Source organism: Electrona antarctica (genome assembly GCF_951216825.1).
Source record: "Electrona antarctica genome assembly, chromosome: 15".
NCBI lineage: Eukaryota > Metazoa > Chordata > Actinopteri > Myctophiformes > Myctophidae > Electrona > Electrona antarctica.
This window is the reverse complement of record NC_136796.1, coordinates 46,662,636-46,684,967: the sequence shown is the minus strand read 5'-3', so window position 1 is coordinate 46,684,967 and position 22,332 is coordinate 46,662,636. Positions and strand designations below refer to the sequence as shown.

The 22,332-nt window shown below is 44.1% G+C and overlaps 1 pseudogene across 1 annotated transcript; it reads left to right on the top strand.

The window, feature by feature from the left end:
• Window positions 1–942: 942 nt before the first annotated feature.
• LOC306938118 (protein NLRC3-like) lies at window positions 943–22,138 on the top strand (annotated as a pseudogene). The gene is made up of 8 exons (XR_013792569.1): window positions 943–1,037; window positions 2,046–2,173; window positions 2,380–4,181; window positions 6,398–6,574; window positions 7,572–7,700; window positions 11,590–11,651; window positions 20,394–21,617; window positions 21,705–22,138. The product of XR_013792569.1 is annotated as a protein NLRC3-like (transcript).
• Window positions 22,139–22,332: the final 194 nt, after the last annotated feature.

The following is a 22,332-nucleotide window of genomic DNA, read 5'->3' as shown; positions in this document are numbered from 1 at the left end:
CAATATACACAACACTATAAAGCTTCCAATGTTTAGTGTTCTACGGTTAAACTAAATGAAAAATAGCTTCCAATAGCTTGGTATTTTTGTGTCGAGGAGGTATGTGTCAATATCGCCCCGAACGGCCAACAAAAGACATCTCCCTCCCAAGGTGCACCACTGATCTACAAGCGAGCTTGTAGATCAGCTATTTTCAGCACACAGAGATATGCAGGCTGTGAGAACTGTGAACATTCAGAAACTTTTGCCTTCACAATAAAAGCATGCAGCTTTCACAAGTTGACCTATAAAGACAAGGAAAAGGATTAAGAATTTGGTGGCATTTCACATTGCAAAAGAGCTATAATTTCCAAAATGTAAAAAAACGATAAGGAATTAATTTGGATAATGGTAATGGAGATATTGTAAAAGTTGTCACTTTATTAATCCAAAAGTTTTGGAGTTCATTCCCAATAGCAGACTTTATTCCTATGGACTGTGGAAATAATAATAATAAAAAAACGAAAAATAACTATAATAGTTCATTTTTTCGAACCATGAACTTTAGTTCAAAATCTTGAATGATTAACTATGAACTGAACGATTTCATTTTTAAATTGAACTGTGAACTGAAGTAGTAAAACAAATAACTTTCCACTGCTTGTAGCTGTAGCCACAAGCACTGCACCAGTCAGATATAATGGAGCTCCATGAGAGAAAAAGGGGAAAAAGCATCATATAATAGCATAGCGTCATAATCTGTCTGCCTATTGGTTCTCTTTCAAATGTCAGTGTCAAAACAGTTTTTTTGTTGTTTTTTTGCTTTATTGAAGCCAAAATACCAGCTGCTGTTATGCGAGTAATTTCCCATTGATTTCAGTAGCTAGGAATGTTGTTAGCTGTGTTGGTAGCTCCTCGATAGCTGATAGAATCCCGATTGTCTCTGTAGAGACCGACAGTCCAATGGATGCAAAAGCAGCAACAGTGACGGACCTCTGGTTCTCCCCCAGCGCGGGTGGTGGTGGTGGTGGTGAACGGGGCTGGTGTGATTGCTGCCGGTCAGCCGCTGTAAGCAGTGGTAGCCTACCCTACCCTACAGGTTTAGGCGTCCTCGCGTCCAAAATAAGTTTGCTCTGGACAAACTATTTTCTTTCTCCAGTGCTATTGCTATGTCTCTGAATCAAATGAAGAATCAAATGAAGAATGAGGTCGGGACGTGTGTGTGTGTGGTGTTTATATGTCGTGGGGATGCCATGCAGGCCCCTGGCAGACACGTTTCACACCAGAGTGTGAAAAGACTCAAACCCCTCCAGACACGCAGGACGTGTCAGAGAGAATACATGTGAATTATTCTGTCTGATACACTGTCTGTCGGCCTTGCAGCGGCTAGACGGCGGCCTATATGCCATATCATTTAAATAACCGGTTGTTGGAGGGGAGGCAGAAACGTAGCAAAGTAAGGCTGCTGCCTGCCTTTGCCTACAGTAAATACACCCCTGTCTGTGAGGTCTTTCTGATCCATTTTGAGATTTTGATTATCTTTGCCCTCGATTAAGCTCTCAGAAGGTTCCCCTTCCATGACTTTTCCTAAATATTCGATTCAAATCTCTTTTTTTCATCTTAAACCTTTTGTAAACATGAATTTAGGCATACTCATCTCTGCCTGTTCGTTTTGGGTCAAACTGACCCCTGTCACCCTTTCTCTCCCATGGGAGTGAACTTCACACCTCCAGACAGCCCATTGTTCAATTCAAAAGACAATGGCTCTACCCCGCTGGGGGGAGAAGGTGTAAACTCGTCTGGAGCTCCAAGGGGAGACAGTAGCCAATGACATTGCAGGAAATAAAGGTATTTTTGACCTGAAGTCAGCTTGACTGGCCTTACTACAGTCATGCGAGTGATACTTGGTATAATACTTTTATGAGCCACATATCCAACCCAAGATGAAAATGTATCAATCAATCAATCAATCAATCAATCAATCAATCAATCAATCAATCAATCATGGATTTGGGGATCTACCAGGTGGCTCCAATGTGGATCTAAATATGTATGTGTGTCCACAGAGAGAGGTGTGTTGTGACTGAGCAGAACCCTGGACTGAAGACAAACAGTCAAATCACACCGGAACTGAAGACACCCAGTCAAACCACACCTGGACTGAAGACACCAAGTCAAACCACGCCTGGACAAGGTAAAATATGTTAATAAATTGGATGTTCAAACTATTGTCTGTAGCAATTATATCCAAGTACAAATAATGAAGCTAAACAACTATAAACTAATCAACTGATATTGTGTCGTTACGTTTGTCTGTTTTTCTTAACAAATTGTCCCGTAAAGATAAAAAGTTATAAATGAACGTGAATGTTTAAAACATAAAGGTTCTTCTCATTTCAGATGTCAGTCTGCAGGATGATTTGAAGGATTATAAGGTCAGTTTGAACAGTCTTGATGAAGTGAAAGACGACATGATGGAAGAGTCTGGAACCTCCCTCACCGGCACCTACTCAGAGCTCTACATCTCAGCAGGAGAGAGTGAAGGGGTTAATCGCCAACATGAGGTGATACAGCTTGAGACAGCTTCCAACATGAAGACCTTCCATGACGAACCAATCAACTGCTGTAAAATCTTTAAGATCCTCCTCCCTGGCAGAGAGACACCCAGCACAAGTGTTCTGACCGAAGGCATCGCTGGCATTGGAAAAACATTCTCTGTGCGCAAGTTTGCTCTGGACTGGGCAAGAGGTTTGGAGAATCAAGATATAGATCTCCTGGTTCCCTTTTCATTCCGGGAGCTGAACTTGGTCAGAGATAAGCAGTACAGCCTTCTCAAACTGATCCATGATTTCCACCCAACATTAAAGAAGGTCACAGCAGAGCAGCTCGCTGCCTGGAAAGTTTGCTTCATCTTTGATGGCCTCGATGAAAGCAGGTTTCCATTGCACTTCGACAACAATGAAATCATCGGTGACATCATCGGTGGATTATCTGTTGACAAACCTCATCAAGAGGAATCTGCTCCCCTCAGCCCTCCTCTGGATAACCACCAGACCAGCAGCAGCCAATCAGATCCCTCCTGCATGTGTTGACATGGTGACAGAAGTGCGAGGGTTCACAGACCCCCAGAAGGAGAAGTACTTCAGGAAGAGATTCAGTGAAGAGAAGCTGGCCGACAGAGTCCTCTCACACTTGAAGACATCGAGGAGCCTCCACATCATGTGTTACATCCCACTCTTCTGTTGGATCATTGCTACCGTTCTGCTGGACATGTTGAGGACACACACCACGATAGGACAGCTGCCCAAGACCCTGACTGAGATGTGCTGCCAATTCCTGTTGGTTCTGACAAACAGGAAGAAGCAGAAGTATGATGAGACTCATGATGTGAAAAAGAAAGAAAAAGAAAAGGGGACTCAACAGCAGCTCACAAAGACTGACAGGGATGTTCTTCTGAATCTGGGCAAGCTGGCATTTCAACACCTGAAGAAAAGTAGCATCATGTTCTACCAAGAAGACCTGGAAGAGTGTGGTCTTGATGTGAAAGACGCCTCGCTGTACTCAGGAGTGTGCACGCAGATCTTCAAAAGAGAGAGTGTGCTGTTCCAGAAAACCGTCTACAGCTTTGTTCATCTGAGCATCCAGGAGTTTCTGGCTGCAGTCTACCTGTTCCACTGTTTCACACAGAAGAACATGGAGGTACTGAAGACATTCCTGGGAGATAAATACTACAGTATCTCCCTCTCCGACTTCCTGAAAGCTGCTATGGAAAAATCCCTGAAGAGTAAAAATGGCCACCTGGACCTCTTTGTCCGCTTCCTTCATGGCCTCTCACTGGAGTCCAACCAGAGTCTGTTAGGAGGCCTGCTGGGTCAGACAGAGAACAGTCCAGAGGAGATCCAGAAAGCCATCCAGAACCTGAAGGAGATGTTAACTCGTGATGATGTCTCTCCTGACAGATGTATCAACATCTTCCACTGTCTGTTGGAGATGAACGACCACTCACTACATCAGGAGATCCAACAGTTCCTGAAGTCAGAGAACAGAACAGAGAGACTGTCTGAGACCCAGTGTTCAGCTCTGGCCGTCATGCTGCAGATGTCAGAGGAGGTTCTGGAAGAGTTGGACCTGGACAAATACAACACATCAGAGGAGGGGCGAAGGAGACTGGTCCCAGCTGTGAGGAACTGCATAAAGGCTCGGTTAGTAGTTAACACATGGATTGACTGCCATGCACGCAATACTGTGTCCTATGATCCTTTCAGTGATTTATGATAGATGGCGCTCTTCACCAACGTATGAATGATGCTAGGTTGCTAGGCAACAGATAATACCGGAAATTAACCGGAAGTGAAAAGTCTGCCTCCCGTCCGCCTCAATGTAAACAGATTTTGAAAATGCATTTATGTTTTTCCGCACATCATCTATCTGAGAGCAGGCTCTATTTTTTAGCGGATATTTTAGTTTTAGTCATAGTCTCTTGAATAATTTAGTTTTAGTCACATTTTAGTCACCAGTAGGAGGTTGCACCACCTCGCACTAAGTTCAAACGTAGCCTAGTAATTGCGTAAATGGCCTTTACGTCAAGACTTATGCATTACTAAAATGTAAGCTGTTGCACCACACAAATTAGTTATAACGTATCTCTAAGTAACAACTAAATATTTACGCAAACCATGTGGCAGCACTAAGTCCTAGGAGCAGTCTACTAACTTTGTTATCATGGCTGACCGGGTTGATTTCATCGACGCATTAATTCAATATAACGAAAGACCCCGTCCTCGCCAACGCGTTTTGCGAGACCGACTACACCCGCTTGATATTTATGATGATGTTGACATATTTGCCAGATTCCGTTTGTTCCAAATGAACTGTTAATTGATATACATTTAAAGAACATTTAGTCAGTAAAATATATTCATATGGATGTCAACAATAATTTACAAATGTATAGATCATTTAATAATCAATATACTGTACAGATATTTAAATACGATGCATGTACTATCATACCTGAATATATATCAAACAATCTTTGCAGTAAACAATATCTGATAATAAAAAAACATCAACATCTGATAAATACATACATTGACAAGATAACGTTTACTTCCTAGTGTAGAAACCGTTCGTTTTCATTGGATCCGGGAGCTATGACGTCATTTTTTGCGACTACACATTATTTTAGGAACAGTCTAGGCACTACTAGTTACGTTATGCCTTAAACAGTCGTGGTGCAACACAATTTAGTAAGCCACTAGTTACAAACTAACTAGTAGTTACTAAGCCTCTAGTAAGGGGCTTACTTTAAGACAATTTAAGATTTTAGTCGACTAAATCTACAGTTGATGAACGAAATGTATTTTGGCGGGCCTTGATGTCGTCGTAATGACTGATTTTACACTTGCTGAAAATAGCAGATCTACAAGCTCACAACGCGCCGGCTATTTTCAGCATGCAACTAATTGTAAAATGACTTCAAATGAATTAGTCCCTTCCTAACATTTTAGTCTAGTTTTTATTTGTTGACGGAATTGTCAGTATATTTAGTCTTAGTTTTAGTCATCATAGCTTATAGTTTTTATTTAGTTTACATTTCGTTTTCGTCAGTGGAAAAAGGTAGTCGACGAGCATTTTCCGTCTTAGTTTTAGTCGACTAAATCAACACTGGTCTGCATGAACGGTACTGCTTCCGTAAGATTGACATTGTGAAAACATGGCACAGTATACAGTAACTTCATAAGTGATTTAAACACTGGTTTCAACCTGTTACTTAGATGTTCTTGGCCACTAAAAAAGAAAACATCTGAGAGCATACTGTAGGTTATGACATTTTTTTGACAATATTGGGGGAAATCGAACTAACGTTCAGTCTTCATTTCACACCTTCTACTGCTTTGATATCTACATTGTTTTCTTCCTCTGTTATTCTGTGCTGTGTGTGGTGTTGTCTATTCCAGGGGTTCTCAACGTTTTTGTCTGGGGAGCCCCGGAAATGCTTTGGCCATGTCGCGACCCCCGCCCCGCCCCCCTCTCCACCAACAATACAAATTGACCGCTACAATAACCTTAATAATAGAGAAAATACATCATAAATAAATACTGAAACCCAGATATAATCATTAAGGAAAGTGTATGCATGCACTGTGTATGTAAACTCTAAATTTCCATTGTCCAGCTATTTAGTTGCAAAAGAAAAAAAGTTTTTTTTTATAATTTGGGGACCCCCCAAATTAATTTTGCAACCCCCTGAGGGGTCGTGACCCCCAGGTTGAGAACCCCTGGTCTATTCCACACTCTGCTCCTCTAAATACTCTTCATATCTAGATAACTACATCGATTTGTTTTCAGTTAACTTCCATGGCCGTGAACTAGGTATAATTTGTTTTATAATCTCTTATTTAATCTGCATTTACAGACTTGTTGGCTGTAACCTCAGAAAGACAGACGTTGAAGTTGTGGCTTCAGCTCTCAGCTCTAATCCTTCCCATTTGAGAGAATTGGACCTCAGTGAAAATGACCTGCAGGACTCAGGACTAGTGGAGCTGCTCTGTGCTTCACTGAAGAGCCCACACTGTAGACTGGAAGTTCTAAAGTAAGATACATTTACCATATTTATTTTGATCACTTGATATATGAATGCTGTGGTGAGAATGTATTAATAAGCTTGATATTGATATTAATAAGCTTGGGGCAGCGGTGGCCTAAGGTTTAGAGGAGCGCCCTTGTTGCCGAAAGGTTGCCGGTTCGATTCCACAGACGGGCAGGAAAAATCTGGGTCAGGAAGTGATTGGTCATCACTCACCCAACACCGCTGAAGTGCCCTTGAGCAAGGCACTGCACCCCCACCTGCTCCAGTGGAGCTGCTTAGTGGCCCACAGTATAAGACTGTGGTTGTACTGGTCAGCTCCCAGGTTTTAATGTGTGTGTCTGTCTGTGTGTCTCTATGTGTGCAGGGCGTTGCTGAAAATGAGCACTTGTGCTCAGCTACTACCCTGGGTGAATAAAGGATGAAAAATAAATCATGATAACACAAGCCTATGTGCCTGAGTAGACGTTAAAATGACCCCAACCATGTTTCAAAGTGTAATATCACTTTAAGGCCAGTGTATCGGCTAATTCATCATATGACGGAATTTCTCACAACGCGTTGAGGAGCTTGTAGATCGTCTATTTTGGTATTGCGACCCATTGTAGCTACGCCACAGTTATCAAGCTTCTTAATAATATTATAATAATAATACTAATATGCTGGAAGAAAGAAGCAAACATCGTGAATATAGCCGATCTGCAAGCTCACTGTGAGGTGTTGTGAGCTTGTAGTTTGTTAATATTTTTCACATTCATGTAATGGTTACAATTCCATGTGCTTGTCAGGGTCCCCAGTTCAAATATTATTATTTTGGGGGTCAGGGTTTGTTTTAATGGAACTAAACTTTATAGTTACTAAAGCATACAGGTGAGGGACAAGAAAGTCCTTTAATAGATGGCTGTAAGCAGGTTCTAAATCCAGGAATAATGCATATTATAAATGTGTTATTTATTAATTAATTAATTAATTAATCTATGTATGTTTTCATCTGGTGTTTCAGACTGGCTCACTGCGGCCTGTCAGAGAGATGCTGTGAAGCTCTGGCCTCAGCTGTAAGCTCTAATCCCTCCCTAAGAGAGTTGGACCTGAGCCTCAACGTGGTGAATGATTCAGTCCTGGAGAACTGCAAGTGAGTAGACTTGGGGCTGTGTCCATGTTGGACAGTGCAGTGTTTCCCTTTACAGTGTATTCACTCTAGGGTTTAATGCCGGGATCCCGGGATTTCGGTCCTCCCGGTTATAGGGCACGCAATTTCCCGCCCGGAAATTTCTTCGGGACCCGTTGTCCCGGAGTTTTTTTTTTTTTCTTGTAGGGAAATTACACTATTGGAGTTTTCACACAGTGCGCGTTCTTTCCCCTTATCTATGAGTGATCAAATGTTCAATCTGAACCCTCCCATCATTTTCAAACATGTTAGATGATATTTATATGGAATTATGGATTACACTCGAGGGCTGCAAGCCTGCAACGGGAACTGGAGCCAGCGGGACCCAATGTAAATGTTTGCGGCGCGGGCGGTATTTAAATAGCCTACCTGCGGGCGGGCAGGCACGGCCGCCGGCCGGTCAAGATGAAATCAGTGGGACCCCGCGAATCCTGCATCCTCCCGCAATTAATCAGATAGGCCTACAGAGTTTATATACACTTTAGCAAAATATGAATGTCTGACAGACATCTTCAGGTACGCTCCCAAAGCTGCTGCACCTGTCAATCATTAGCCTAATCAGTCACTCTGTGAGAATTGTGTGTATTACGGACGGAGCGACTGAGCGAGGAGTTTCCTGTCCCTGTGATGGACATTGTCACTTCTAAACCCCTTTTTGCTTTTGCCTGCATGTGTGCAGCAATAACGTGAAACGGAACACAAACAAAGATGAGTAGGCTACAATTTGTTTTATAATAACCACCAGCACGCAGCGTCTTTCTCTCTCTCTCTCTCTCTCCCTCTCTCTATCTCTCTCGCTCTCGCTCTCTCTCTCTAATAATCAGTGTGCTGTGCACTGGACGTGCTGGCTAATTTAACACCCAATCGGACTTTTCATAAAGTACAAAGCGGGATGATCACATTCTCTGCAGCGGAGAAGGGGACCCACTGCATGGCTGCATGCTCAAAGGGTGAAAGACCATGGCTAAGGTATCTATGTGAAAGACGTGAGGTCGTTTTTTCCCCGTGCTTCGACAGTCACATTAGTGCAAACTCCTGTGTCCCTTTTTCTGAATAGCGTAGTAGGCCTATAACATTATTAATATTTTAATGTAATACTTTTATTGTAGGCTATATGTTCATATTTCGTTCAAATAAAACGTTTTAAACCAAAAAATATCACTATTCTATTGAACATATGAAGTATCTATACATATAAATGCATTTTGGTGGGCACTTCTTTTCTTTTTTTTCTGACGGGAATTCCCGCGGGAGCCCGGGAAAAGGTCCGCAAATTCCCGGGAATTAAAATGAGCCAAATCCGGGAAAATATTAAACCCTAATTCACTCTGACACGACGTCACAAAGCATGCAGAGAGAACAATGCAGTGCCTCAAATAAACTATAGGATAGCAGGTCAACAATGAACATCTGTCTAAACAATTAACATCTAAATAACATTCTGTACATTTGCGGTTGATGTACAAAGACATAGTGTTGCTGTCGGGAAGAAACCAACTCCAAAATGTTCATTTTTCAGAAAATGAAAGATATTTTTTAGGGAATTAAGAAAACCTTATATTTTGAAAACAAAGAATACTGCCTCAAATTTGGTATTGTGACTTTATACATGTATATTGTCAATTACCTGCATGAGAGAGAGAGGGAGAGATGGTGAAGTTAGTTGCTTTAGCAGACAGTTTGAGAAGGAGAGAGGCGGTGGAGTTAGTTGCTTTAGCAGACAGTTTGAGAAGGAGAGAGGCGGTGGAGTTAGTTGCTTTAGCAGACAGTTTGAGAAGGAGAGAGGCGGTGGAGTTGGTTGCTTTAGCAGACAGTTTGAGAAGGAGAGAGGCGGTGGAGTTAGTTGCTTTAGCAGACAGTTTGAGAAGGAGAGAGGCGGTGGAGTTAGTTGCTTTAGCAGACAGTTTGAGAAGGAGAGAGGTGGTGGAGTTAGTTGCTTTAGCAGACAGTTTGAGAAGGAGAGAGGCGGTGGAGTTAGTTGCTTTAGCAGACAGTTTGAGAAGGAGAGAGGCGGTGGAGTTAGTTGCTTTAGCAGACAGTTTGAGAAGGAGAGAGGCGGTGGAGTTAGTTGCTTTAGCAGACAGTTTGAGAAGGAGAGAGGCGGTGGAGTTAGTTGCTTTGTCAGAAGCGTTTTTTACTACTACTAAAAAAATCAATCAAAAACCTCAAAAATTAAGTTAGGACATTTCCTCACGACAGCAAGGATATCCAATATATGTGCATAGTAAAGTTGCATCAATAAGGTATAAAAGGAGAGTGGAGTGCTATAGGGGTTAAGGTGGAGTCTGAGGAGGTGATGAGATCCAAACTGGGCAGCAGTGAGTATGTCTGGATGAGCTGCAGGGCCAAGATAATGATAGGAGAAACACTGTAGTGTCCGTTAGTGGAGACGTTGTGTTAGACAGTTAGACATTGATGCTTTGTTGTTCTACTTCCTACAGAGTGAAACACTGTAGTGTCAGCTAGTGGAGACGTTGTGTTAGACAGTTAGACATTGATGCATTGTTGTTCTACTTCCTACAGAGTGAAACACTGTAGTGTCAGCTAGTGGAGACGTTGTGTTAGACAGTTAGACATTGATGCTTTGTTGTTCTACTTCCTACAGAGTGAAACACTGTAGTGTCAGCTAGTGGAGACGTTGTGTTAGACAGTTAGACATTGATGCATTGTTGTTCTACTTCCTACAGAGTGAAACACTGTAGTGTCAGCTAGTGGAGACGTTGTGTTAGACAGTTAGACATTGATGCTTTGTTGTTCTACTTCCTACAGAGTGAAACACTGTAGTGTCAGCTAGTGGAGACGTTGTGTTAGACATTGGCCGCAGTTACATGCAGGCTGATCATTCTGAATAAATACTTCAGAATAAAATACTTCGGAAGTAATGTTTTTTGCTGCGAGTTTCCATGGGAAATGGTCATTCCGAATGAGTGTTTACATGGACGGTGTCGTCATGCGATATATATCGACGTAGCCCTGGTCCAGTGCTTCTCTCTTTCGCTGTAAGCACTGGACCAGAGAGAGAGAGAGAGAGAGAGAGAGAGAGAGAGAGAGAGAGAGAGAGAGACTGTTGAACACAGCATTTTTCGCTGCACGCCTCACAAGGCTATTGGATTTATTTGTGCTTCGTCTTTGCACAATGCACGTACATTGTGAAAGTAAGAGCTGATCTACAGGCTGACAACGTGTCCCATCTGTGGTCTTGTACATCGCATAAAGCATAAGCTTATCTGCACAATACACCATCGCCGCATCATCATGGCATGGCATATATTCCGGCCAAAGTACTGTAGGCTACCAGAGAATAAATTGGGTGTTTAATACTGCAGCTGCTCATCAATGCAATTAAACTGCAAAGCCGTTATGTTTCATGACGTTTTGGTTGCAACTTATTGGAAAAGTTAGGATATAGCCTATAAAAGTTGAAGGGGATAGGATGGACGTATAGCGTGTGTGTGTGTGTGTGTGTGTGTGTGTGTGTGTGTGTGTGTGTGTGTGTGTGTGTGTGTGTGTGTGTGTGTGTGTGTGTGTGTGTGTGTGTGTGTGTGTGTGTGTGTGTGTGTGTGTGTGTGTGTGTGTGTGTGTGTGTGTGTGTGTGTGTGTGTGTGTGTGTGCTGACGGCATTGCATCCTCTCTCCTCCACTGTCTTTCTGTGAGGCCCCGATAAGGCTAGCCTATATCAAACATCTTTGAAAATTATCAGAGTGATCATGATCAACTCGGGACGGTTGGATCTTTGAACACTCACAGACCAGGGGGATCATCATCACTGCTTCTTCTTTTATTCGGAATTAAAGGGGGTTAAAAGTCCTCATGTAAACGTGGCCATGATGCATTGTTGTTCTACTTCCTACAGAGTGAAACATGGAGGAGAAGATTGGCTTACTAACCCTCAACTGAGTCAACTCATTACAAAACGTGAGTATCTGTCTGTCTGTGTCAACATCACACATTAACATTTTATACACTGTTGTATACTTGGTTGAGGTCCTGAAAACTCTTATGCTCTCTACTCTGTGCTCTTGGCCTGGTCCTTAACACCATCAAGATAAGGTCATGTGGTTTGACAGAAACAATGGGCCCCATTCACTAACCTGGTCGTAAATAACATGTATTTCGTCTATTTGGCATAAGTTCAATTCTGACGTGCGATGCATGAAAGGTGGTGCAGAGCCGTGATGTGTGCAGATCACAGGTGTGTCTCGTTTTTGTTAGAAAGTCACAAGTGATATCCGTGTTGATCATTGCATTGTTCTACGCTCCATTTAACAACATACAAGACAACTGGAAATAAAAATCACACTTGTGTGAACTGGGCGGTGCAACTATACATTTATTGGTATAGTTACTGCTATGTACTGTATTGTAGTGTACTGTGCTCTATGCTGTACTTTGATTATTTTTGGTAAATGACAGAGTTACCTTGTTGCAGCTTTCCGTGCTCGGACAGAGAGACAGACAGACACGTACACATAGAGACAGACACGTACACAGAGAGACAGACACGTACACATAGAGACAAACACGTACACATAGAGACAGACACGTACACATAGAGACAAACACGTACACATAGAGACAGACACGTACACAGAGAGACAGACACGTACACAGAGAGACAGACACGTACACTTAGAGACAAACACGTACACAGAGAGACAGACACGTACACATAGAGACAGACACGTACACATAGAGACAGACACGTACACAGAGAGACAGACACGTACACATAGAGACAGACACGTACACATAGAGACAGACACGTACACATAGAGACAAACACGTACACATAGAGACAGACACGTACACATAGAGACAGACACGTACACATAGAGACAAACACGTACACATAGAGACAGACACGTACACATACAGCTGCGTAATGGAGAGGAGGCACGGCTCATAAAAACTACAGATCTGAGATTACAACGCGTCGAGTCGCACCACGTTGACAACTTGTACTGCAATATAGAAATACTCTGTTACAAGTACAAGTCTGGAATACAAAATGTACTTGAGTAAAAGTACAAAAGTATTGGTATCAATATGTACTTAAAGTACCAAAAGTAGAAAGTACTCTTTATGCAGAATGTCCCATTTCAAGTTTTCAAATGTATATAAATCTTTTGACAGAAACAATGGGCCTCATTCACTAATATGCACCGTGATGCGACGCATTGTGAGCTTGTAGATCTGCTATTTTCAAATGGCCAAAATGTATATGGGCTTAAGTGGGAAATGTATGTTTTGTAATAATAATCCAAATCTACAAATAACTAGTAACTAAATGTAATCGAGTAAAAGTAAAAATGTGGAATCTGAGATGTAGTGGAGTATAGAAATAAAAGTGTTGGATATTGGAAATACTCAAGTAAAGTACTGTAGCGTTTACGGTCCCTCAAGCTGTCTCACTAACTTAGAAAATAAAGGGAGGAAACAGGATTGACGTTTTAACCAGAGAACTGGGTTTTATTGCCCTTTTAATACAGGCTATAACTGGGTTGGGAGGTTTTAATACAGGCTAAAACTGGGTTGGGAGGTTTTAATACAGGCTAAAACTGGGTTGGGAGGTTTTAATACAGGCTAAAATTGGGTTGGGAGGTTTTAATACAGGCTAAAACTGGGTTGGGAGGTTTTAATACAGGCTAAAACTGGCTAAAACTGGGTTGGGAGGTTTTAATACAGGCTAAAACTGGGTTGGGAGGTTTTAATACAGGCTAAAACTGGGTTGGGAGGTTTTAATACAGGCTAAAACTGGGTTGGGAGGTTTTAATACAGGCTAAAACTGGGTTGGGAGGTTTTAATACAGGCTAAAACTGGGTTGGGAGGTTTTAATACAGGCTAAAACTGGGTTGGGAGGGTGCTGAAAATAACAAAGAGTCTCTCTGGCCCAATCCCAATCTGCTCCCTTGCTGACTCAATGAGCCCTCACTGACTTAGCTGCGCGTCCATGTGAAGTCCACGAGGGCTTGATGTCCCATTTGAAATCGGTAAGTCAGTGAGGCTGCAAGGGCTCCAAATTGTTGTGAAATGAATGGGACAGCACTTTGAAGATGAGTCCGCCATTCATGACACTTTGCATCACTTTATAAAAACTGTCCTTATTCACAGCCAGTGCCTACATGCTTGGCCTATTTATACATGTCTATCATGTCTATTTTAGTATTTAAGCTGATCGTTTTATTATTAGTTTCATAAATACACTTTCCTGTGTGATAGGGGTTGTAATATTCATATATAATAATATTCATTATATTTCTCATCATGTTTCCCTTAATATTATTGTTATTATATATATATATATATATATATATATATATATATATATATATATATATCCTATTCTTCCATTCCGTTTCCCTTTGAGAACAGTGAGAAAGCACTATTGTTTGTTGACATTCTAACCACGATACATAACTAATTTTCATACTTAAATGATTGACGTTCGGACGATCCCCCTCATTCCCCTGGTAACGCTATGAACTGCGAAGGGTGCATAAAGGGGCGGGGCTGAGCCCTCACTGACTTAACGATTTCAAATGGGACATCCCTCAAGCCCTCACAGACTTCACATGAACGCGCACCTAAGTCAGTGAGGGCTCATTGAGTCAGCAAGGGAGCGGATTGGGATTGGGCCATAGGCTGACTTTGGCAAAGAAATTACCCACAGTTCATAGCCTTACCAGGGGAATGAGGGGGATCCTCTGAACGTCAATCATTTAAGTATGCAAAGTTATGTATCGCGGTTAGAATGTCAACAAACAATAGTGCTTTCTCACTGTTCTCAAAAGGAGACGGAATGGAAGGATAGGATATATTTAATAACAATAATAATAAGGGAAACATGATAGAAATGACCATTGAGCAAAGTAAAATAATGTGGAAATGCAATTTATAATGCATATTATGAATATTATTATCTATGGATATTACAACCCCTATCACACAGGAAAGTGTTTTTATAAAACTAATAAATAATAAATACTAAAATAGACATGATAGACATGGCAATCAATTGGCTGAGGCAGAGGCTGGAAATTGCACAGGTGAGGGTACTTGGCCTCATTGGGCCCACTGGCAGAGCCTGACCAGAGCCTTTTGTGGTGGTTTTGGAGAACCGTGGGTCCGACCGACTCGATACCGGGCACTGCACTCCCTGCGGGGGTGTGGAACGTGTGTGTCGAATTTGAAGTCGGTGGGGCAAACGGTTCTCGAGTTACGTGCATTACAACCGTACACACACACACGCACACACGCACGCACACAGAGATGTGGCGCATTTATAGTAGGATTAGACCTGAGGACGATTCTACAAATGCCTTCTAAATTTAAACAGTTTTCTGAAAACCCCATATTTTAATGTCAGTCGTTCTCAAACATTTTTACATCAAGGACACTCAAAAATGTATGTAATTGGCCGCCGACCCCATCTGAAAATATGTTGTTCCAGGGACCCCTCAGAAGCAAAGATATGAGTTAAAAACATTTGCTCTGAAAGAATATATATATATATTCAAAGATTAGCGCCACATTATCACGTTTTTTATAAAATAGCAGATCTACAAGCTCGTAGCGCGGCACTGAGTGCCGAACTTTTAGATCTGCTATTTTTCAATAACTAAAGTATAACATAATGCTTAAAACACCAAAAGGGGTTCCCGCCCTGAGTGGGTTAAAGCACTTGCTGTGAATAAGGACAGTTTGTTTTATAAAGTGATGCAAATTGTCATGAATGGCACATCTTCAAAGTGCTGTCCCATTTCCTTCACAACAATTTGGAGCCCTTGCAGCCTCTCACCCTCAAGCACTTACAGCTGACGTCATTAAAGTCAATGAGGGTTCAGGGCTCAGGGCTTGAGGGAGGCGATTGGGATTGGGCCTCTGTCTGTCTCTGTCTATGCTAGTCTCTCTTTGCCTACTGTCAGTGTGTCACTTCCTTTATAATTATAAAATAACAAAAGCCAAATTCCAATACCGCAACTTTCACACTCGCTCACTCCCCTCGCGTCCTCCACTCGCTCCTTAGCTCCGCCCCCAGCGAGGAGGAGAGGATTCGATGCGAGGACAGAGTGGTGGAGTGGATTTGCCTCTAGAATCGGAATGTCATTTCAAAGCGACGGCACATTCCGCGATCACTTATGACGTCACTTGACGTGTATCAATTCAATTCAATTCAAAGGGCTTTATTGGCATGGAAAACATACGTTTACATTGCCAAAGCAAAAGTGGTGGAACAATACAGTGTCACACAGCTGGATCACTGGAACTCCGAATCCAGTACAGTCTACAGAATAGACAATTCATCATTTTGTGCTTATAAATCAACCCCCCCCCCCCCACCCCCTCCTCCGACAGTCCCTCCTCCGACGGTCTTTGCATATAACGGACACTATAACAGGAATTAAGTAGTCTTTCTGACTTACATATTCAGTTGAGTCCACATAAATAGGCTAAATACATTTTTGTCACCGTCATTCATAGCAGTCTGCGCATTCAGGCATGCACAGAGAGAAAAAAACTATAGCTTTTGAGTCGCGCACAATATAGCCTATATTTATATACCTACTTTCATTATGCTTATATCACACAACGCAATAAAGCCAGTGGCTTGTTGTGGTCCTTTCACTTTCACATATGTAGGCTATAGATAGGCTACTTTATCATTCAGAAGCTCTATTAATTCAGTGCTGGTGGATGGGGGTGGGGGGGGTGCATAGTATCGGGTTTCAAGCAGTGTGCCACATGTGGAGGAGGCGGACTTATGTCACTGGAGAAAGAAAAAAACATGTACACGTGATGCGGAAATCCGGCGCGAGGAGACAACATACCCCACCGAGCCTGCACCTGATGTACACTCGCTCTATGCGCTCTCGGAGAGCCCACTCGGCTCCTCCACTCGACTCCACTCGCCTCCTCGATGGAGCACATTAACAATTGGAACGTTAACCATTTCCGGGGCAAGCTGGAATGACCCCGAGTGACCGAGTGGGAGTGAGCGAGTGGCCGAGATTTTGGGTATTGGAATTTGGCTAAAGAGTCTCTCTGTCTGTCTCTGTCTAGGCTAGTCTCTCTCTGCCCACTGTCAGTGTGTCACTTCCTTTATAATTATAAAATAACAAAGAGTCTCTCTGTCTGTCTCTGTCTAGGCTAGTCTCTCTCTGCCCACTGTCATTGTGTCACTTCCTTTTTCTTCGGGCTCTCCTCTTCACCAACCACCTTCGCCCATTGCTTTAACCCCCTCTAGCCTGACCTATCACTGCATACATGAACTAGGCACCTCCTCCCCCCATGAACCCCCTGGGGGTCCCCAGATGGTTGTAGGGGTCCCCAGATGATTGTGGGGGTCCCCAGATGGTTGTGGGGGGTCCCCAGATGATTGTGGGGGGTCCCCAGATGATTGTGGAGGTCCACAGATGGTTGTGGGGGGGTCCCCAGATGATTGTGGAGGTCCCCAGATGATTGTGGGGGGTCCCAAGATGATTGTGGGGGTCCCCAGATGGTTGTGGGGGGTCCCCAGATGATTGTGGGGGGTCCCCAGATGATTGTGGAGGTCCCCAGATGGTTGTGGGGGTCCCCAGATGATTGTGGGGGTCCCCAGATGGTTGTGGGGGGTCCCCAGATGATTGTGGAGGTCCCCAGATGGTTGTGGGGATCCCCAGATGGTTGTGGGGATCCCCAGATGGTTGTGGCCAAATTGGCCAAAAATGTCAAATAAGGTGTAAGAAAGTGGAAAATATTGTGAAAATAGCAGATCTACAAGCTCACAATGCCTCAAACTAAATGTAACGCCTACAATTCCATGTGCTTGTCAGTGTGGGGGGTCCCCACTTAATTTATTATAAGTTTGGGGGGTCCCCACTTCATTTATTATAATTTTGGGGGGTCCCCACTTCATTTATTATAATTTTGGGGGGTCCCCACTTCATTTATTATAATTTTGGGGGGTCCCCACTTCATTTATTATAATTTTGGGGGGTCCCCAGTTAAAATATGATTATTTTGGGGGGTCCCCAGCAGTGTTGTTTTTGGCAGCAAATTTAGATTTTAGTTTTAGTCATAGTCTCTTGAATAGTTGCATTTAGTTTTAGTCACATTTTAGTCACCTGGAATGTCTTAGTGTTAGTATAGTTTTAGTCGACTAATATCATAGGATATTAAATCTACAGTTGATTTAGTCGACTAAAATGTATTTTGGCGGGCCTTGATGCCGTCGTAATGACTGTTTTTACACTTGCTAAAACTAGCAGATCTACAAGCTCACAAGCTTGTGAGCTTGTAGATCTGCTATTTTCAGCATGCAACCAAGTTTAAAATTACTTCTACTGGATCTCTTGTCCACTAGTCCCTTCCTAACATTTTAGTCTAGTTTTTATTTGTTGATCAAATTGTCAGTATATTTAGTCTTAGTTTTAGTCATCATAGCTTAGTTTTCATTTTGTTTCCATTTAGTTTTCATCAGTGGAAAAAGGCAGTCGACAAACATTTTTCGTCATAGTTTTAGTCGACGAAAACAACACTGGTCCCCATGCAGTTCAAATGATTATTTTGGGGGGTCTCCAGTTCAAATAAAATCACACTGTGTGGAGACTTTTAGACATTCTGCCCCCTGGTGGTTGGACTCTAACCCTTCACCCAACTGTGTGTGTGTGTGTGTGTGTGTGTGTGTGTGTGTGTGTGTGTGTGTGTGTGTGTGTGTGTGTGTGTGTGTGTGTGTGTCCGCGCTTGTGTGTGTGTGTGTGTCCACGCGCGCGCGTGTGTGTGTCCGCGCGCGCGTGTGTGTGTCCGCGCATGTCTGTGTGTGTGTGTGTCCGCGCATGTGTGTGTGTGACCGCGCATGTGTGTGTGTGACCGCGCGTGTGTGTGTGTGACTGCGCGTGTGTGTGACAGCGCGTGTGTGTGTGTGACCGCGCGCGTGTGTGTGTGACTGCGCATGTGTGTGACAGCGCGTGTGTGTGTGTGACCGCGCGCGTGTGTGTGTGTGTGACCGCGCGCGTGTGTGTGTGACCGCGCGCGCGTGTGTGTGACCACGCGAGCGTGTGTGTGACTGCGCACTTGTGTGTGTGTGTGACTGCGCGCATGTGTGTGACTGTGCGCGTGTGTGTGTGTGACCGCGCGAGTGTGTGTGACCGCGCATGTGTGTGACCGTGTGTGTGTGTGTGTGACTGCGCGCGTGTGTGTGACCGCGCGTGTGTGTGTGTGACCGCGCGTGTGTGTGTGTGACCGCGCGTGTGTGTGTGTGGCCGCGCGCGTGTGTGTGTGACCGCGCACGTGTGTGTGACTGCGCATGTGTATGTGTGCGTGTGACTGCGCACTTGTGTGTGTGTGTGCCTGCGCACATGTGTGTGTGTAACTGCGCGCGGGTGTGTGTGACCGCGTGTGAGTGTGACTGCGTGCGTGTGTGTGTGTGTGAATGCGCGTGTGACCACGCATGTATGTGTGTGTGTCCGTGCATGTGTGTGTGTGTCCGCGCTTGTGTGTGTGACCGCGCATGTGTGTGTGACCGTGCATGTATGTGTGTGTGTGTGTGTGTGTGTGTCCGCGCATGTGTGTGTGTGTGTGTCCGCAATTGTGTGTGTGTGTCCACGCGCGCACGTGTGTGTGTCCGCGCTTGTGTGTGTGTGTGTCCACGCGCGCGCGCGTGTGGGTGTCCGTGACTGCGCGCGCGCGTGTGTGTGTGTGTGTGACTGCGCGTGTGTGTGACCGTGCGTGTATGTGTGTGTGTGACCGCGACTGTGTGTGTGACCGCGTGTGAGTGTGACCTTGACCGTGCGTGTATGTGTGTGTGTGACTGTGAGTGTGTGTGTGACCGCGCATGTGTGTGTGACCGCGACTGTGCGCGCGTGTGTGTGTGACCGCGCATGTGTGTGTGTGTGTGTGTGACCGTGCATGTGTGTGTGACCGTGCATGTGTGACTGTGCGCGTGTGTGTGACTGTGCACGTGTGTGTGTGTGACTGCGCGCGTGTGTGTGTGTGTGTGTGACCGTGCATGTGTGTGTGTGTGTGTGTGTGACTGTGCGCGTGTGTGTGTGTGACTGCGCGCGTGTGTGTGTGTAACTGCACGTGTGTGTGTGTGACTGCGCGCGTGTGTGTGTGTGACTGCGCGCGTGTGTGTGTCTGTCTGCGTGTGTGTGTGTGTGTGCAACTGCGCGTGTGTGTGTGTGTGTGACTGCGCGCAAGCGTGTGTGTGTGACCGCGCATGTGTGTGTGTGTGTGTGACCGTGCATGTGTGTTTGACCGTGCATGTGTGTGTGTGTGTGTGTGACTGTGCGCGTGTGTGTGTGTGACTGCGCGCGTGTGTGTGTGTGTAACTGCACGCGTGTGTGTGTGACTGCGCGCGTGTGTGTGTGACTGCGCGCGTGTGTGTGTGTCTGCGCGCGTGTGTGTGTGACTGCGCATGTGTGACCGCGCTTGTGTGTGTGTGTGACCGCGCGAGTGTGTGACCGCGCGTGTGTGTGACCGCGCGCGTGTGTGTGTGTGTGACTGCGCGCGGGTGTGTGTGTGTGTCACCGTGCGCGTGTATGTGTGCGACCGCGCGTGTGTGTGTGTGCGACCGTGCATGTGTGTGTGCGCATGGGTGCGACCGTGCATGTGCATTTGTGCGTGTGTGTCAGTCAGTGAATGATGTATTTAATGTTCCTTGTGTTGTTTTCTCATCAGATTTCCAGCGTCTCACACTGGACACAAACACAGCACACAGAAACCTCTCTCTGTCTGAGGACAACAGGAAGGTCACATGGAGGTCAAGGGGTCAGGATCCTCCTGATCACCCTGACAGGTTTAGTCACTGGTATCAGGTTCTGAGTACACAGAGTGTGACTGGACGTTGTTCCTGGGAGGTAGAGTGCAGTGGAGGGGTTAATATAGGAGTGGCTGACGGAACAATCAGCAGGAAAGGAAGTGGTGTTGACTGTTGGCTTGGATGGAATGACAAGTCCTGGAGTCTGTCCTGTAATGGTGTTGATGGTACCAGTTACTCTGTCAGACACAACGGACAGCAGACTGACCTCCCTGTCTTTGCCTCTAAAGGCTCCAACAGAGTATCAGTGTATGTGGACCGTCCCGCTGGGACTCTGTCCTTCTACACAGTGTGCTCTGACTCACTGAGACACCTGTACACCTTCCAGACCACGCCCACTCAATCTCTCTATGCCGGGTTCTGGTTATGGGACTCCTCCTCCTCAGTGTGTCTGTGTGAGCAGAGATAGAGGCTCTATGTGAGGGTGACATCATCAGGTCGCCATGGTTACTCAACATGTTTGAGTGAGTGCAGGTTGTCATGGTTACCACCGTCGCCACGGGGTACTTTGACACTATAGCCGAGTCTGACATCATGGACTCCATATTTGGGCATGAGTGACTCATGACATCACGGTGACATCATCGTGATGATGTAATAAGCATCACTAGTGACATCACACATTACAGCTCCTGGACATTGTCATGTCAACTCCCCCCATGTATTTGACCTTTGACCCAATGCATTGTGAGCTTGTAGATCTGCTATTTTCAAATAGCAAAGTAATATATGGTTAATATTTGATCATTTAGCTTCTAGGACCCCCTGGAACCCCCTCAAGGACCCCCGGAGGACCCTGGACCACACTTTGAGAACCATTTAGTGTTGATTTCGTCGACTAAAACTGACGGAAAATGTTCGCCGACTACCTTTTTTCACTGAGGAAGACTAAATAACAAAATAAAAACTAAGCTTTGATGACTAAAACTAAGACTAAATATACTGACAATTTCATCAACAAATACAAACTAGACTAAAATGTTAAGGTGGAGAAGAGATCCAGTAGAACTAAAAGACAAGTCATGTTATGCTTGGTTGCTGAAAATAGCAGATCTACAAGCCCACAACGCGTCGCATTGCGACACGTTGTGAGCTTGTAGATCTGCTATTTTCAGAGCCCACAACGCGTCGCATTGCGACACGTTGTGAGCTTGTAGATCTGCTATTTTCAGCATGTAAACTCAGCCATTACGACGCCACCAAGGCCCACCAAAATACATTTTAGTCAACTAAATTAACTGTAGACTTTGTCAACTAACATCTTATATTTAGTCGACTAAAACTAGACTAACACTAAAACTTTTCAGATGACTAAAATATGACTAAAACTAAATGAAGCTTCATTCCAAAGACTATGACTAAAATAAAATCTACATTTGCTGTAAAAAAAATTGGGAGGGAACCCCTTTTGGTGTTAGATTATGTTATGCTTTAGCTATTGAAAAATAGCAGATCTACAAGCTCATAGTGCGCCACCGAGTGGCGCGCTACGAGCTTGTAGGTCTGCTATTTTTGAGAACGACTGACATAGAAACATAGCTTTCTCTGAAAACTGTCAGGATGTAGAAGACATTTTTAGAATCGGATCTCAGGTCAAAATGGGTTAAACACGTTAACCCTATATATATATATATATATATATATATATATATATATATACACACACACACACACATACAGATATGTTCAAATGGGGGTCCCTGGTACAAATATGTTGAAATGGGGGTCCCTGGTACACATATGTTCAAATGGGGGTCCCTGGTACAAATATGTTCAAATGGGGGTCCCTGGTACAAATAT